The sequence below is a fragment of the Ceratotherium simum genome, chromosome 31, assembly GCF_057802395.1.
Source record: "Ceratotherium simum simum isolate JZ-2026a chromosome 31, ASM5780239v1, whole genome shotgun sequence".
Taxonomy (NCBI): Eukaryota; Metazoa; Chordata; class Mammalia; order Perissodactyla; family Rhinocerotidae; genus Ceratotherium; species Ceratotherium simum.
In genome coordinates, this window is record NC_141930.1 from 16,380,635 (window position 1) to 16,397,627 (window position 16,993).

A 16,993-nucleotide genomic window follows, 5' to 3' on the forward strand; every position below is an offset into this window, starting at 1 on the left:
GCTTGTCTCCCCTCCATGATGTGGAGTCTCAGGTGGGATGACCGAGAACTGTTAGGGGCTAGAACAGCTTGGGGCTGGCTGGGCATCCCATTCCCTTCTTTCACATGGCTTCTCCACATGCTAGGTTGGACTTCCTCAGAGTATGGTGGCTTCAAGGCAGTCAGACATATGTAGCTGCTTAGGACTTTAAGATAAAGGGTCCCAGAATCCCAGGCTGAAGCTTCAAGGCTCAGAAGTTCCAGAATATCACTTCTGCCACAGTCTGTTGGTCAAGCCAGTCACTAAGCCAGCCCCAGTTTCAAGGGGAGGGCAATTAGACTTAATTTCTCAGTGGAAGGAGTAGCAGAGAGTTTATTGCTTGTCATTAGTCTTCCACAGTTTCTGTTCTTTATATATTACTTGTCATCATTATTATTAACTTTATTAGGCTGTGGTTTATTCTAGGATGTTCAGCAAAATGTCTACTTCTAAGTATATAGGGACCTGGTGATAGCTCCTCTCTTCCTGTCTCCATGCTGTAGTTGTGGCTTCACTGCTGGAGCACTCTTGTCTAGACCTGCAAGAGAGAGAGGAGTGTTAAGTTTCTTTGGGTAGAAACAAGAACTTCTTGATTGGGGGTTCATGCCCAAAATTAATTTTCCCCATGGTGCCAGAGGGGAATACCTATGTCTGTGTGTGTGTATGTGTGTGTGTATATATATATATATATACACGCACACACTTTTATATATTTTGTGTGTATATATATATATATACACACACACACACACACAAAATTTTAATATATACTATTAAAATTTTTCCCCCAAATCTAGGGAACTGACATAGGATTGCCAAATTTTGAATTTTGTTGTTATTACATGAAAAAAAATGATCATCTACTATCACCACCATTTCAGAAAATAGAAAATTTAACCCCACAAAATAATAAGCTTCTGATCTAATAATAAAGGAGGATCCTCAAATTTAATGAAATTTAGCTGTATAGAAAAATAAAGCACTACATTTTTCTCATTTAGGTTTAAACCTGGAAAAACTTTGTTCTCGAGCTACAGTCAAGACACACTTTGGAAACCACTGGTAGGGCCTTATTTTATTTTATTTTTTTTTAAAGATTTTATTTATTTATTTTTTCCCCCCAAAGCCCCAGTAGATAGTTGTATGTCATAGCTGCACATCCTTCTAGTTGCTGTATGTGGGACTCGGCCTCAGGATGGACGGAGAAGTGGTGCCTCGGTGCGCGCCCAGGATCCGAACCCGGGCCACCAGCATCGGAGCACGCGCACTTAACCACCAAGCCACGGGGCCGGCCCTAGGGCCTTATTTTGATTTGTCAGCAGTTTTCTAAAACCAAAAGCTGTACATGAATCATTTTTAATCCACATTTTATAGTCATTTATTATGTAAATAATGGGGAAAATTAACTGGCATAATGACCCTTATGAAAAAAACACGTATTTTAGTGTATGTTACTAGATTCCTTTTCACTGCAGAAACATTTTAGTTTCATTAGGACCTGTGAAACAAAACCAGATTTACTAACTAATATAAACAAAACTAGCAAATGAATAAGATTTAAATTAACAGCACCATGCAGTGTTGTCTGGCTATAACAGTTGTTGTTTACAATCTGCTGAGCTCAGGTTCCACTGAGTTCAGCATATATTGCTATTAGCTATATGAAGAGATTTCACATTTCCCCCGTTATTTTTCTTTTCTTGAACTTATAGAAAACTTGTCCCTCAAGACTGGATACGAAGACGTTAAAATAATACTAGCCTGTAATCCAATTGTAGGCACAAATGCAAGTACTGAAATTAAATGGCAACTGTATAGTGGTCATCTATATGATTTAGTGTATCCATATGTTAAGTAATTTTAGATTGTCATCAGAATGAAAATATGATAATAGAAAACTTAATGGATATTTCATGAACATTTATATACGTTCCTGGTCTTTGGAAATCCCAGTTTGAGGAAAAATTCAGCGGTAATAGGTTATGTTGCTAGCTATCTCCTACCTTAGGTTTTAGAATTGTTTTATTTTCTTTTTTAATGCAATTCCTTGTGTCAGACAAAGTCCACATTTTGTCACAGCCTTTTAAATTTTTTTCTTCACTTCTGTCTTTTATCCTATGGTAGCGTAGTATTTCTTCCATTTTCTTATGTAGGCACAACAAGCCAATAATTGAATAATCTTGTTAGTGAAACATTTTAGGGCAATTCGTTGGGTTGTGTCTTTAGGTGAATTGATGCCCGTGGCTGTTTCCGTAATAACAGGATGTTAGAAAGCATCTTGTTGATATCAGATCCTTTTTTCTGGGGGAGATAAGGAGATAGGTGGAGGAAGCAGTGCAGAGGTGTGGAGCCTGGCAGAAGGAGCTGTGATGGAAACAACAGGGGGAGAGCGCAGGTCTTGAATTCAGAAAGACCTAGATTTCACTAGCGGTTCTTCTTGCTTTAACTTGAGTAAATCACTTCTCTGACTTTGTTTCCTCATCTGCAAGATGGCATTGACAAATGGCTATTTATGGGAAATATTAAAAATAATGCATGTAAAATTTGTAGCAGAGTAACTGATACCTGATGCTTAACAAAAGATGGTTCTCGTCGTTATTCTGTGTGTTTAGGATGTTAGAATGCTCATCTCCAGATCTTTCAAGTTCTATTTATATTTGTATTGTTAGATATTTTATAAATAAATTCTAGATTCACGACTAAGTTGCAAGCCTCTCTGGTGCCTTTTTTTGTACATAACGTACTTCTGTGATGGGAAGGTTGACACATATTTGATGATGATTTCCATAGCAGTTAAGATATGATGGTAAGGCCAGCGATTTGGGGGTAATATTTAGTTCTGGATTCCCGGAAACTCCCGTTAGTCACAAGATGAACAGGAGAAGCACTGTAGAGGTACTAATCTCTTTGAGCCTCAGTTTTCCATCTTTGTCAAACTGAGTAATTAAAATAGATTATTTCCAAGTTTCTTCCAGATCTAAGTTTTTATTCCAAATGGTACTCTTGCCATAGAATCCAATTTTCTCCAATATTCTTCAATGTTTTTGTCAGAACCTAGACACGCAGTAAAATGAAAAAGTGCACTTAAAATTTTTTAACAAAAAGGGAAACTCTATGTAGGTCCACACAGTGAATCACATTTTTGATGAGGTATCTTTTTTGATACCATTTCCTCTGAGTGACACTTGGATCCATGGGTTGACTCAGTGAAATCATCCGGACAGAGACAATAGAAATTCGACTAGGTACTAAGTGTACTCCAAGGATAAGCTCTCCCTTCTCCAGCCCAGGAAGCTGCCAAGCTTTTCTCCTGGTAGTTTAGTGCTCATCTTTGGAATACCGTATTCTTTCTAGAACTCTGTAAACTATTGCTACAGTTAATGACATAGAAAATTGTAATTTTACTCAAAGAAAAAGGCCTTTCTGTGATACAGAATTACAGCCATGAGCACATATTATACAGACACGTGAGCTGTTTTCAACTTAAAAATAAATATCATTCTTTGGTGCTTGCCCCTTTGTTTTTCTGGTGGGTTGGTGTTGCCTAGTGGGCAGAGTAGTAAGAACATGGCTCTTGGAGTCAGGCAGACATGGGTTTGACATCAGCTGCATCACATGTTCTTTAACTGTAGACAAATTGTGTTACCTCTTCTTGGTTATAAAATGGTGTTATAGAACATCTTCCTTTTTAAGAAGACACTCTCCTACCCTCCTTCATTGTGTGCGTTAAAAAAAAAATGAGTATTCTCTTTACTATGTTGAAATGATGATTATCTCAATGTGGTCATATACTGTTGAAAGATGTGGCCTCCCTGTAGGAGGTGGGAATTGACAGTGACAGTCATTTGGGAAGAGGCCCGTCCTCAGAGAGGAAACAAACTCAGAAGGGGGCCTTTGGTGGACAGAAGGTTTGTGCTGGTCCCTGTGAGGCTGGTTTTGAGGGTCCTGCTAGGTATTGGGGGTTAAAGACTGCCTCTGTGCTATGTAGACAGATCATATAATTTTAATGTTACTTTTGGTTCACTCCCTTTTGTCACCCCATAGTCTTGAGGTAAGTATTATACAGGCTTGTCTGCGCCATGCTCAGAGATATGAAGGGAAGAAGGGTTCCAGGCTCATTTTGTATCGGTCAGAGTGGTCATTGCAGCATTAATTAGGGAGAAAAACCCAAGGAGAAGGTGAGTGTCTGAGAGGAGTTCACAGCCCTATTCCCTCTCTCTAAGTGGGTTTTTTCCCTCTACTGTTAATATTTGCAGGGTATATGTTTTATTTTGTTAAGGAAGGTGGATGGTTCCTCTCAAACTGGTTTATTGTGAAAAATAAACTGATAATATGTGGCAGTCCTGTATGGCTATTCTGGTGTATACAGTAGGCTTCAGTAACTGTTCTCATTTCAAGGAGAAGGAAGAGAAATATTTAGGGCAAAAATATCTACATTATTGGGAGAAAAACAGTTAAAACTCTCCTCATAGTGTGTTGGGGCCTGTTATTTTGGGGGACTGATTGGTTATCAGGTTGGCATGTTCCGGTTTTGGTGGAGAGTTATCCCTGAGCCTTTTATCTCTGTTTAAGGAAGATTAGTTTCTGCCCAGTAACTTATTTCTTTTCCTCTCCTGTAATTCTATTAAAGACTATTAATATTGTGTGAGTTTTTTGGCTGAGCACCCTAATTAAAGCCCCAGAGCTTCTCTAGGAGCGTTGTTTAAAAAACTGCTAGTCCAGCAGCAGGTTGTCTTAATCAAAGGTGGATGAAACCTTGCCCTTGCCCTCAAGAAGCTCACAGTCTGGAGGGAAGAAACATTTTAGTGCAACGTAGTAATGATCGTAGTCATTTGCACATGCTGCGTTGAAGTCCTTATTTCCTATTCACTTGTCAGCACTTTGACTTTCTCCAGTCTGATTTATGTCTTTATCTTTTCCAATGAAACTGTTCTTAAGAAGGTCATCAGCACTTTCTGCTTGCGTAATCAAGTAGAAACTGTGTAATTCTCAGTAGCATTGAACAGTGTCGACTGCTCTCTCCTTCTTGGAACACTCTCTCGGATTCTGTAGTACTTGTCTTTGCTGGTCTTCCTCCTCCCTCGGAGGTAGTTTCTTCTCATTCTCCGTGGCCAGTTACTTTTCTACATAATTTTTAAATGTGGGAGCTTCTTAGGGCTTAGTTCCAGACTCCCAGCTCTCTGTTCTTTATGTCTTCCGCCTAAAAAATCTTAACTATTTCTATGGATTTTGAATGCTATTTTTATGTTAATGACTCCAAATTTGGTATCTTTAGTCCTCTTCCAAATTCAAGCCTTGTACATTCAGCTACATATATGAGATTAGTTTTTCTTCTAGGTTTGTCTCTGGGCAAGAATACTACTCTTTGGAGAGTTACTGTTTTATGATAGTTGCTTTATTGTATTGGCTCTGACCATGGTAGATGAGAGACAAAGTTGAAAGGATGGTCACATGAGATCTGTGAATTTGTTGGGTTTGTTATTTTTCACCATATCATACATATCAATTGTGTATGTGTACCTACCTGTAGCTTAGCAATTTTTAAACTGATGATATATCCTTTTCTATATATCTATTTTAATTGTCTTAGGAATTTTTTTACATTTAATATGGATGAAAAATTATTAAACTATAAATCTAAATTTGTACTTGTTTAACTTATGATTAATTGTACTTTTTGAAGCATTTTATTAAATTGAATTAGAATAACAAAAGGATATCTTAAGATTGACTTTAATTTTAAGCATCGGTTTTAGAAAACTGAAGATGTATCTGAGTGAATAATAAGCAGAATGAATAGTTGCAAAGAATAATTAGGTTAGTTAATGTTTATATTATAAGTTATAAGAGCTAAATGTCATTTTAAGGGGGTCTTGACATGATACTGCTGACCCTCTTAAAATGACTTTGGAAAATGAAATTACTTGTTAAAGAGTTTCATTAGTTAAGAGTCATTGTACTGGAGGCAGAACCCTTTAAACAAAGAAAGAAAACATGAGCTTGTCTGAAGTATATGTAGAAGTTAATGAGTTAATTTATAAATTATTCTTCTGTGGTCTAGATGTTAATTTTAGCACCATCAACTTAATAATTGGGGAAGAATTTTACCTTGCATATTATAAAATAAAAATGTAATGTCCTGTTCAATAATTTGAAATAGTTCTCATAGTTAAGACCTGAAAGTATGACTTTCCTCTTGATGTTATATGATTTGAAACATCTGAGTTAAAGGTGTGTTTTATGTTCAATTGTTTGGGAGTTTTTGTGCTTTTAAGCAAAAAGTGGAAAAATATTGTACTAATCATGTATTATAGGTATACGCTTGTGGTGAGTTTGTGTTCAGATGTGCTTGGCTGGAACTGTTGAAAAATCTTAAGTATTTGAGCAGTACTTGTAGCTTTTTCTTCTTTTCCCCATGCGTCCTCTTCATTTCGACCAGCCCAGCTGACTGGCTTGATGACTGGGGTGGTGCTGGCTAAATAACAAGAAGACCAGTAAGAGGACCTGTGTTGGACCATGAAATATGGCGGCTGTAGGGCTCCCCTTTAGGTTAGTCATCTCTTTCCAATATCACGTGCCATATGCTCTGTTGTCCATCAAAAATCAAGTTAGTTGTTTTGTTGGCAAATGTATTTTCCTTTGTATACCAACGCTGATGTGTTGGTGATGACTTCCTTTGATTGGTGGCAACTTGGCTTGAGAAAACTGTGAGGCTGCATTTGGGTCAGGAAAAAATAATGTCAAGATTCGTTAACAGTGTCAGCCGGGGGTGGATGATGTGCGGAGTACACCTTGCTGTTCTCGTTCATACCATACCAGAAACCTCAGGAAGGCAGTTTTCAGGTTGATCACACTTTTACCATGTTTTTCAAGTCAAGTTGGCAACAATGATAGTGTTATTAAAGCAGTGAACTTCCACAACAGCCTGGTGGGTAGGAGCATGCATGGACTCTGCAGTCAGACTCTGGCTTAGAATCCAGGTGTTGCCAGTGGCATTAGCTTTGTCACCTTGGACAAAGTACTTCACTTCTCAGGTAAGGTTCTTGTATCTACAAAATGGAGAAGATAGTAGCAGTACCTACCTCACAGGATTGTTAGGATGATTTAATTAGCTAGCACATACAAAGCCCTCTGCCCAGTGCTCTCGCAAAACAAGTGTTTAATGAATGATAGCTATCCATGGTGGTGGTGTTAAATCAAAACAGCAAAATATGGCCGTTCTCTCCTTCTAGCAGTCAGAAAGTGCTCTTCTAGTGAGTAGTGCAGATGTCACTTCATTTTCTTCCCAGCTTACTTTGCTTCCTCTGGCTCTGTTCCTAATTGTCCATTTAAAAAAGAAAAAATAGGGGCCAGCCCCGTGGGTTAGCGGTTAAGTGCACGGGCTCCGCTGCTGGCGGCCCGGGTTCGGATCCCAGGCGTGCACCGACGCACCGCTTGTCAAGCCATGCTGTGGCGGTGTCCCATAGAAAGTGGAGGAAGATGGGCACGGATGTTAGCCCAGGGCTGGTCTTCCTCAGCAAAAAGAGGAGGATTGGCATGGATGTTAGCTCAGGGCTGATCTTCCTCACAGAAAAAATAAATAAATAAAAAGTAATAATAAAATAAAAGAAAACATTGAGCATATCTCCTCCTATTCTTCCCCCGCCTTTTAAAAAATCATCAACCTATAGCTTTAATGCTGCCAGAAATCTTTTTATGTGTGATGTAGGCTCAGTCCTGATATTTTGCCTCAAAGTAATGATGTGTTACTTGTGTAGCCTGCTAGCTGATGCTCTAGATGGCAAATGTTCACACCACCATTTGCTAATAGAACTACCTTTATTCCTTAGAGCCCTTTACTCACACAGTAACCTTAGCTGTCACATAGGAAGAAAGAGCAGGGATACAGAGGAACATTTTAAAAGATCATTTAAAATTTTTTTAGCATTTAAGAAATTGAGGTATAATTTGCATACCGTAAAATGCACCCATTTTAAGTGTATTAAAGGCTTAGTTTTAGTAAATTTTTCCAATCATGTGTGTCTCATGTTTCTTATACATGTTTCTTTAGCATCACCAGACTCCAGTTTTAGAACAATTCTCTCAGCCCAAAAAGTTCTCTTGTGTCCATTTTCAGTCCATTTCCACTTCCCCTTCCCTGACCCAGGGCACCACTGATCTGTTTTCTGTCTCTATAGTTTTACGTTTTCTATAAATTTCAAATAAATGGAATCATACAATATGTTGTCTTTGTGTCTGGCTTCTTTCATTTAGCATAATGTTTTCATTTAGCATTCATGTTGTTGTAAATATCAGTAGTTCATTCTTTTTTATTATTGAGTGGTATTCCATTGTGTAAATGTACCACATTCTAAAAAAATCCATTCTCCAATTGATGAACATTTGAATCGTTTCCAGTTTTTGGCTATTCTGAACCTAACTGCTAGGAACATTCGTATACAGCTCTTTTTATGGTTATCTGTGCCCAAGAGAAATGAAAACACACGTTGGTGTGAAATTGTTGGGTTACATGGTGAGAAACTGCCAAGCTGTTTTCCAAAATGGCTGTACCTTCGTACTTTCCCACCAACAGGGAATGTGATGTGAGGGTTCTAGTTTATTTATATCCTTGTCAACACTTTAGATACTTTACTAGATGTCTAGAATGTTTTGTTTTGGTTTTAATTTCCATTTTCCTAATGGCTAATGATGTTTAGTACTTTCTTGTGTACTTTTTCCATTGTATATCTTCTATGATGTTATCAAATATTTTGCTCATTTTAAAAAGTTAAATTGTTTATTACTGAGTTTGAGTCCTTTATATATTCTAGATAGACGTCCCTTATCAGATAATTATTTAGCTCTTTATGTATTCTAAATGCATGTACTTTATCAGACAATTATTTTGCCAATATTTTCTCCCAATCGGTGGCTTGTGTTTTCATTTTTAAAATTATGTCTTTTGAGGAGCAAAAGTTTTAATTTTAATGGAGTTCAATTTATCGATGTTTTTCTTTGATGGTCTTTTTCTTTTGTATTTGGTGTCATATCTAAACTTTTTTTGCCTAATCCATGATAATTTTCTCTATGCTTTCTTCTGTCAGTTTTGTAGTTTCAGTCCTTACTTTTATTTGTCATCTTATCCATTTTGAATTAGTTTTTGTACCTGGCGCAAGGTAAAAGTCAAGGTTCTTTTTTCCCCGTCCCTATCTGTGACAGGTTTTTGGCACCATTTGTTGAAAAGACTGTCCTTTCCTCATTGAATTACCTTGCCACCTTTGTTGAATATGAATTGATATAAATGTGTAGGTCTCTTTCTGGACTCTGTGCTCTTGTATTGATTATCCTTATACCAATACCCCACTGCTTTGGTTATTGTAACTTTATAGTAAGATTTGAAATTAGGTAATATCTTTCAACTGTTGATGCAATTTTAAAGTAGCCCTGGTTCAGAATTTTTCAGCAGTCTCTGTTTATGTGTCTCTCTGGAGGATTATGGGCAGATCAAGTCACTAGGACATCCCAGGGAAAATCAGTTCTGCTTGGGGTGGGATAGGCCTGCGGCTTCTATTTTTCATCACTTTCTTGAGTTACCTATCGTAGCTAGCAGCGTTTCACAGGATTGTACTTGGCAGGATTGTAATTATAATGCCTACTATGTACCAGGTACTTTCTGTAATTATCTCATTTAATACTTCCAAGATACTACAAAGAGGACATTATTATCCTCGTTTTATAGTTGAGTCCACAATAACATTTCCTAGCTCATATACCTAAGCTGCTGCTAGTGATAGAATAGTATTAACAGCAGCAGTATTTACATGGTAAAACCAGATTTTGAAACCTGGTTGTCTGATGATGCTTAGAAGATTGACATGTATCCCTCTGCTTTTCTTGCAAGGTTTCTCTTTCCTTCTGTCACTCTGCCAGGCCCAGGGCAGTCTTCTACCCCTCTCCTTCTCTCGAAATGCATTCCTGCAGGAGCTTGTGAAAACTATCAGGACTGATAGAAGAGTAATGGGATGTTTATTTATTATAGGGTTGTTATTGCCTGTACTACTGCTTTAAATGGCTATTATTTTCCCTTAGTAACTTATAAAACATTTTGTAATTCTATGTTTTAAATATTTTATTAATTCTTCTTGTTTAAAATGTTGCACCAAGGTATCATTATACCGTGGAAATTGTCCACGTCTTCATGTCTCTTATATCTTCATGTCTCATGTATCTTTCTTTACCATGGATACATTGGCACTTTTTCCTCATAGTAGCACATTAATGAAAACTTACTGAATAGTATAGATCAAGCAGTAATAGTTTAATATCATCATTCCTACGAATATGACAAGTTCCAGCTCTTGATTGTTGCATAGTGTGATGTCCTTGAGGAAATTAGTGGTTGGTGTAGAATTCTCATGGGCTTAAGTAGGCCAGCATAATGAATACATTCACCCCAGTGGTGCTGGGAAGAACCAATGACTCCTATTATATAACAGTTTATTGCACACTACTCACTGCCACTTGAGGAGAATCCATCCATTCGTTTTACTTACTGTGATAACTTCTTATTTGCATACAGATTTCCTTTTGTTTTTCATGAATCATCTCTGACTAATACCCTAGCAGCATTTCATTACATATGATGATCTCTGGACTGATCAGATCCTGATAAAAGTCAAAATGCATTTTTTTCTATTTCTTTCCCCTTTAGACCACTTAGATTATGAAATCAGATGTTTCCAGTGCCCTAGAAAAATGATAATTTGGATATTAAATTAACATTAGTTTTTTTTCTACTATTAGGTTCTATTTATTATTCTAAAGAGTTAAGGGCTCTTAAGAGAGTTAATACTGTTTTAAGTTTAATGATGAATCAAAGTATGAATTATTACGGATTGGTGTCACCTGAAGGAAAAAAAAAATCTAGTAGCTCAATTGTAAAAACATTCCTTGAAGCTGATTAAATCTAGTAGTATATAATGGTTTAAAAAAAAAGACATAAAAGCATTTTTCTTGGGTCCATCAAATAGTAGTAAACATGAATACATAAGCACATATTTGTTGTGTTTGTATTCCTCACTGTACATCTTGGAAACAAACTTCTTTGGCGCAGTGAAAGTGATTCTTGTGTGTCAGAGAAAATGCTTGCAGGTTCCTTCATAGTTAAGCCATTTGTTCTCAGAGATATATGCCTCGAAGAAACTTGGTGAGCAGTTGCCTGCATTATTGAAAATGTTCAGTTCTTCCTTTTTTTATCCACATTTGCTCTTGCAAATTGTTACGAGATAGAGTTTTATTTCAATAATTATAAGCCTTTCGATTCCATATAGATAAACTGGTAAATCACGGTGAATGAAGATGGCTGTGTGAATTTTTTTCATTTCTTTATTCCGCAAACACTTAACGAGCCCTGTGTTACCGGGTGCTAGGCACTGGCCTAGCCCCAAGAGTGCCGTGTGGAGATGGGTTGCTTGAGCCCCCTCTGCTTTTACTCGGCTTTCAGTGCTAGTTGATTAGACAAGCAGCCTCAAGAAAGTGCACTAAGTGTCACGGCGGGAACTCAAAGTTTGTAGGTTAGACACCTCATAATTCACAATGAAATGTGGCCTTACATATTTTACATTATCTTATACAAATAGAAGTAATGCAGCAAGTCTACCTCTGGATTTACCATGCAGTTTAATGGAGAGATGTTATTATGAGGATGACTTTTATATTGGTCGTAAAAATCACGTCCATTCTAATGAGTCTAACAGGATTCTGCATTCTTTAATTCTTGTTTCTTTGTTGATATTGCAGATTTCTCTTGGATTTGGCTACAAATTTATAGATCTTCTGCACTGTGTACAGGCACAGGTGAGTTAAAATTAAGCTTTTCTGTCTGAATATTTTCAAGTAAAATCAAATATTTAAAAATTATTCTATTTGTAGTTTAGTAAAATAATATGTAAATAAAATGAATATAAATAAAAAATGTATATTTGTCCACATTTCTGTTTTATTATGAAAATTATCTATGAATGTGTTGTAAATGACATTGGAAGGTAAAACGACCATATCTGTTTATCAGTGTTTACTGTGTATATTTGGGAAGAATTTACATCTACCTGTAGGTTGGGATGAATTATAATTTCATAGCCTGGCAGAATGTTTACATTTATTTTTATATGTAAATAAAAGAATAGCTGTTATAGATTTTGGCATCAAATTTCAGTCTTATGGGGGTAGATGCTTGAAATTTAATGAGCAGGCTTTCCTTGTCCAACCAGTCTGAGATAGCTTCTCAATCACTCCTTATCACACAACCCTGGTTTATTTTTATCATAATGTTTATTATCAGGTGATACATTCTTATTTATTTCTTTATTAAAGTCTCCCCTACTAGACTATAAGCTCCATGAACATTGGGACCTTTTTATCTTGTTAAAAACAGTATCCCTAACCCTTAGGATAGTGCCTAGTGTGTGGGAACCACTCAATAAATGTTCATTAAAGTAATTCTTGGGTAAAAGATATTAAGAATTTATTTATATTCAGAGTCATTGAACTGTGCACCTGTAAATACAAGCTAGAAATAGTTCCTTATACTTATTTCTAAATATGAAATTAACTTATATCGGACACTTAAAGTATATAGCTCTTAAATGTTATAAGAAATTTCCTGTGTTGCATACTTTATGAACTCAAGTATGCTTCATCAGGGCAGAAGTCAGAGGCTCATGCTTCTAATTCCATATGTATTTTGTCACTACCCTAGAAGGTTCTTATGATCAAGTAATGGACAAACCTGAAGCAGGTGTGGGAGCTTCTCACCTTACTTGAGCTGGATCATGCTACCATAGTGGATATGTTTTGTGATATCTTTATAGAGAGCAAAGTAGATTTGAAAGTTGTCCAGTTTTTTCTCTGAAAATCAAGCAAGTTAAAATTTTTCCACTACCTGTTACCGGATACAAAATGCAACTGACTTAATTAGTGTCCTGTTTCTAGATTGGGGAAATTTTTTTGTCGTTTTTCATGCGTCTTGGTTGATGTTTGAATTCCTTATGAAGGACAGCTATGGCATAAGCTGACCATCCATGTCCTTGTGTCTTTGGCAGTTTTCTTTAAGTGTTCCAGGATATTGGTTGCTGTTTTGGGGTTCTTGTTTCTTGTTTTCTTTTTTGATCGGTTTTACCTTCTTCAGGCATTGGTCTCTCCTTCTGCCACTATGATTTTTCATTTATAGAAAGAACTAAGTCTGACCTTTAGGTTTTTTTTTTTTTTTTTAAGTCAAATTTTAGGAATTAAATGGCCATTTCTTATTCACATCTAATTTACAAGTGCAACTTGCAGAGATTCCTTTGTTAATACTAATAACAGCAGCTATTACTTACTGCTCTCCTAACTGTGTGCCAGGCATTATGTAAGTGCTTTCAGTTATCTTCAGAATAACAGATAAGGAAATTGAAGCTTAGAGAGGTTAAGTGATTTTTCCAAGGTCGTATCAAGTGAGTGGCGGTTTGCCACTCCAAAGACCTTGATCTGAACCACTGAGCTCCATTTTCTGCCTAAATAGCCCTGAATACAAGCATATCTGTGACAGTAAGTGTAATGTAGGGAAATCGTGTTTATATTGGAGGACTTCAGAATTAATTTAAAAGTCAGACATTATTTTGCTTATATTTCATTAGCAAGTCTTAACTTTCAACCTTTATTTCAAACTGTGAAACATGACGACTCATTTGAAATTTAATAACTACCTAAACAATTTAAAGTTCCACTCTGGCACTTTTATTGCATACTCACTCTTTTGGGGGGCAGGTACATGGGGGAAAGCCATTTGAATTCCTTTTTCTATTATAAACGTGGTATACTGTGGATCAGCATTCTTTATCCCTTGCAATATTAGAAATTTTAGGTTACAGGTAGCATCTGTGGTTTTTGGATGAATCACTTTTCCTACAGAGAACAGGTTGTGTGAAATATAGTGACTATAGAATTACTTAGAACCCTTATCTTGGAACGTATAGTAATTTACATCTCTGAGGAAAAGTTGTTAATTATTTGAGAAATGAAGTGGCATAGTTTCGAGGTAAAGCAGAGTTGGTTCAAATAGAACTTCAGCTTATTTAGTTTATTTTCGAGGCAGAGAAGGACATGTTATATAAAAATATTTTGAGTCTTAAATGTTTAATATTGTGGAGGCAATGTTGTTGAATACATGTTAAAATTTTTATTTGAAAACATGATTGATTACGTTTTCTCACACTTTCCAAAAGGATTGTATCTATGAGTGTAAATGCAAATTCCAGATTTGAGTATATGGAAAGGGAGTTCTGTAGTTTCAATGAAAAAGACAAAATTTATTTAACAGGCTGAACTGTGCTTTGTAATCTATAGCTACATTAGTATTACCATTCCAGTCTCACATTTTAGCATTTTTAAAGTTCACCAATAAAATTTTCTTAGACTTGATAGTCAAAACAGGAGCAAGCATTAGATAAATCTGTTTGAAACATAACCTTGAAATGTAATTTTCCCTTCACTGTGGAAAACTGAACTAACTCACTGTGGATTCGTACGTACTTTGGGTTTATTTATAAGTTCATTTTCTCTCTGCTAAGATTTGGGATGGGAGGGCAGGATGGGATAGGGGGGTGAAGGATTGTTCACATGTGTTAGGTGGAGCCTGACTCTTGAATATTAACATATGGAGAGAGAAGTTCTCCCAAGTACAATAAAGCATAATATACTTCTTATGATACTAAGACACTTTGTTGTTATATACGAATTGCTAAATACTGAAACTTATATTAAGCATATAAGACATAAAAGCAATTATGTGCATATTGGATATGACATGGTTGAAAGTACATTGCAAATGAATATTTGTTGGATTTTGAATTCTCTCTTTGTTCATATATGTGAGAAGATTTGTGATTAGATATCTGATTTAACAGAGAGACGTGTAAATGCCCATGAAGACAGGCAGCTTGGTTTGAGCTACAGATCTGAGGCTTTGAGCACTGGCCACTGAAAATCAGTATTAATCTAAACAGAAATTTAGAATATTTAAATACATATCTTTTGCTTTAGGCAAAAGCTGCTGACATTTAATTGTATTGCTCCTTTTGTGTTATTGCCTTCAAATGTCAGCATGGTAGGCACTGTGATCTGGAAAATAACAAATATTTTGACAGTTGACAAAATGGCCTCAATCATTTAGCTATTCAAGCTAGAATCGTAATCCTAGCCCCCTGGGTAGACTCCTCTGCTCTTCGTATGTAGAATGGACTGCTGAGTTCAGGACAAAACAGGCTTACTGGTAGGTGGAAGTTGTCTTCCAATGGGTGTTATTGACACAAAGCCATCAGTTGGAAACTATTTGTATGACAGGCCATTTTTTAAAGCATTTTTACTATTCTAGTCTCCTCTCTTGTTTATGCACACATTAGTGTAAACAGGTTGGCTTAGTTTTCCCATAAAACTACACTCGTGCAGCACCGTTAACTCTCCTTTCTCTTTTCCCTCCTTCTCTTTACCTTCAGACCATCCTTCCTTCCTTCTAGCTCTCCTTTCAGAAACATTTATTAATAATTTATATTGTGCTAGCCTATGCTAAGTGCTGTGGGAAATATAAAGAATTATTACCAAAAAATTATTAAACTGGAAAAGGAATATCAATGCAAGTTTAATTCCGTATTTCCTTGCTCAGTATTTTTACGTTGAATTTTGGCTTTCTGATTTTTCTTTTAAAGAAAAAACCTAAGCATTGATTTCTGGATTATATGTCTATTCCTACTAAAAGTCTTAATCTATCCCTACGAGCAGAGGTTCAGGCAACAGCACCAACAGCAAAAGCTGTCTATTGTAAGTAGATGTTTTGTTTATATGGAGTTAACAGTGCTTTAAAAGTGTGCTCCTAGGAAGGTACACACCTCGTGAGGTAGGTGTGTTGTGCTTAGTGGGGTTGAGGCAATCACAGAGTCAGGCAATCTTCATTTATTTTTTATTTTTTTAATTAATTTTTTTATTGAGGTCACATTGGTTTATAACGTTTTAAGTTTCAGGTGTACATCATTATATTTTGATTTCTGTATTGCCTGCATTGTGTTCACCACCAAAGTCTAGTTGCCGTCCGTCAATGTGCGAATGTGCCCCTTTACCCCTTTGCCCTCCCCACCCACTGCCCTTCCCCTCTGGTAACCACCAATCTGTTCTCTGTATTTGTGTGTGTGTTTGTTGTTGTTGTTTTTCTGTCTTCCACATACAAGTGAAATCCTAAGGTATTTGTTTTTCTCCATCTCTGACTTCGCTCAGCATAATATCCTTAAGCTCCATCCATGTTGTTGCAAATGATGATTTTGTCTTTTTTTATAGCTGAGTAGTGTTCCATTGTGTGTGTGTGTGTGTGTGTGTGTATTCTTTATCCATTCATCCATTAATAGGCACTTAGGTTGCTTCCAAGTCCTGGCTATTGTGAATAATGCTGTAGTGGACATAGGGGTGCATTTATCTTTTTGAATTAGTGTTTTCGTGTTCTTTGGGTAAATCCCCAGAAGTGGAATAGCTGGGTTGTATGGTGTTTCTATTCTTAATTTTTTGAGGAATCTCTATACTGTTTTCCATAGCGGCGGCACCAGTTTACATTCCCACCAGCAGTGTACAAGGGTTCCCTTTTCTCTACATCCTCTCCAACACTTATTTCTTGTCTTTTTAATCATAGCCATTCTGGTAGGTGTAAGGTGATATCTCGTTGTGGTTTTGATTTGCATTTCCCTAATAATTAATAATATTGAACATTTTTTTATGTGCCTATTGGCCAGCTCTGTATATCTTCTTTGGAAAAAATGTCTGTATCCTCTGCCCGTTTTTTCATGGAGTTGTTTTTTGTTGTTGAGTTGTATGAGTTCTTCGTATATTTTGGGTATTAACCCCTTATCAGATATATGATTTGCAAAGATCTTCTCCCAGTGGGTAGCTTGTCTTTTCATTTTGTTGATGATTTCTTTCA

General features: G+C 36.5%; 1 protein-coding gene across 17 annotated transcripts in view; it reads left to right on the forward strand.

The window, feature by feature from the left end:
* NCOA2 (nuclear receptor coactivator 2) overlaps nt 1-16,993 on the forward strand; it is a 283,737-nt gene that overhangs the window by 81,636 nt on the left and 185,108 nt on the right. For 14 of the 17 annotated variants that reach the window (XM_087420446.1, XM_087420443.1, XM_087420450.1 and 11 more), the window contains one exon: nt 11,797-11,853. The exons of 1 other annotated variant lie outside the window; for it this stretch is intronic. The gene's annotated coding sequence lies outside the window, so the exon portion shown is untranslated. Of the gene's footprint in view, nt 1-1,003; nt 1,081-6,496; nt 6,568-11,796; nt 11,854-16,993 lie in introns of those variants that run through there. 2 more of the 17 variants (XM_087420445.1, XM_087420448.1) reach the window with 2 other exon arrangements.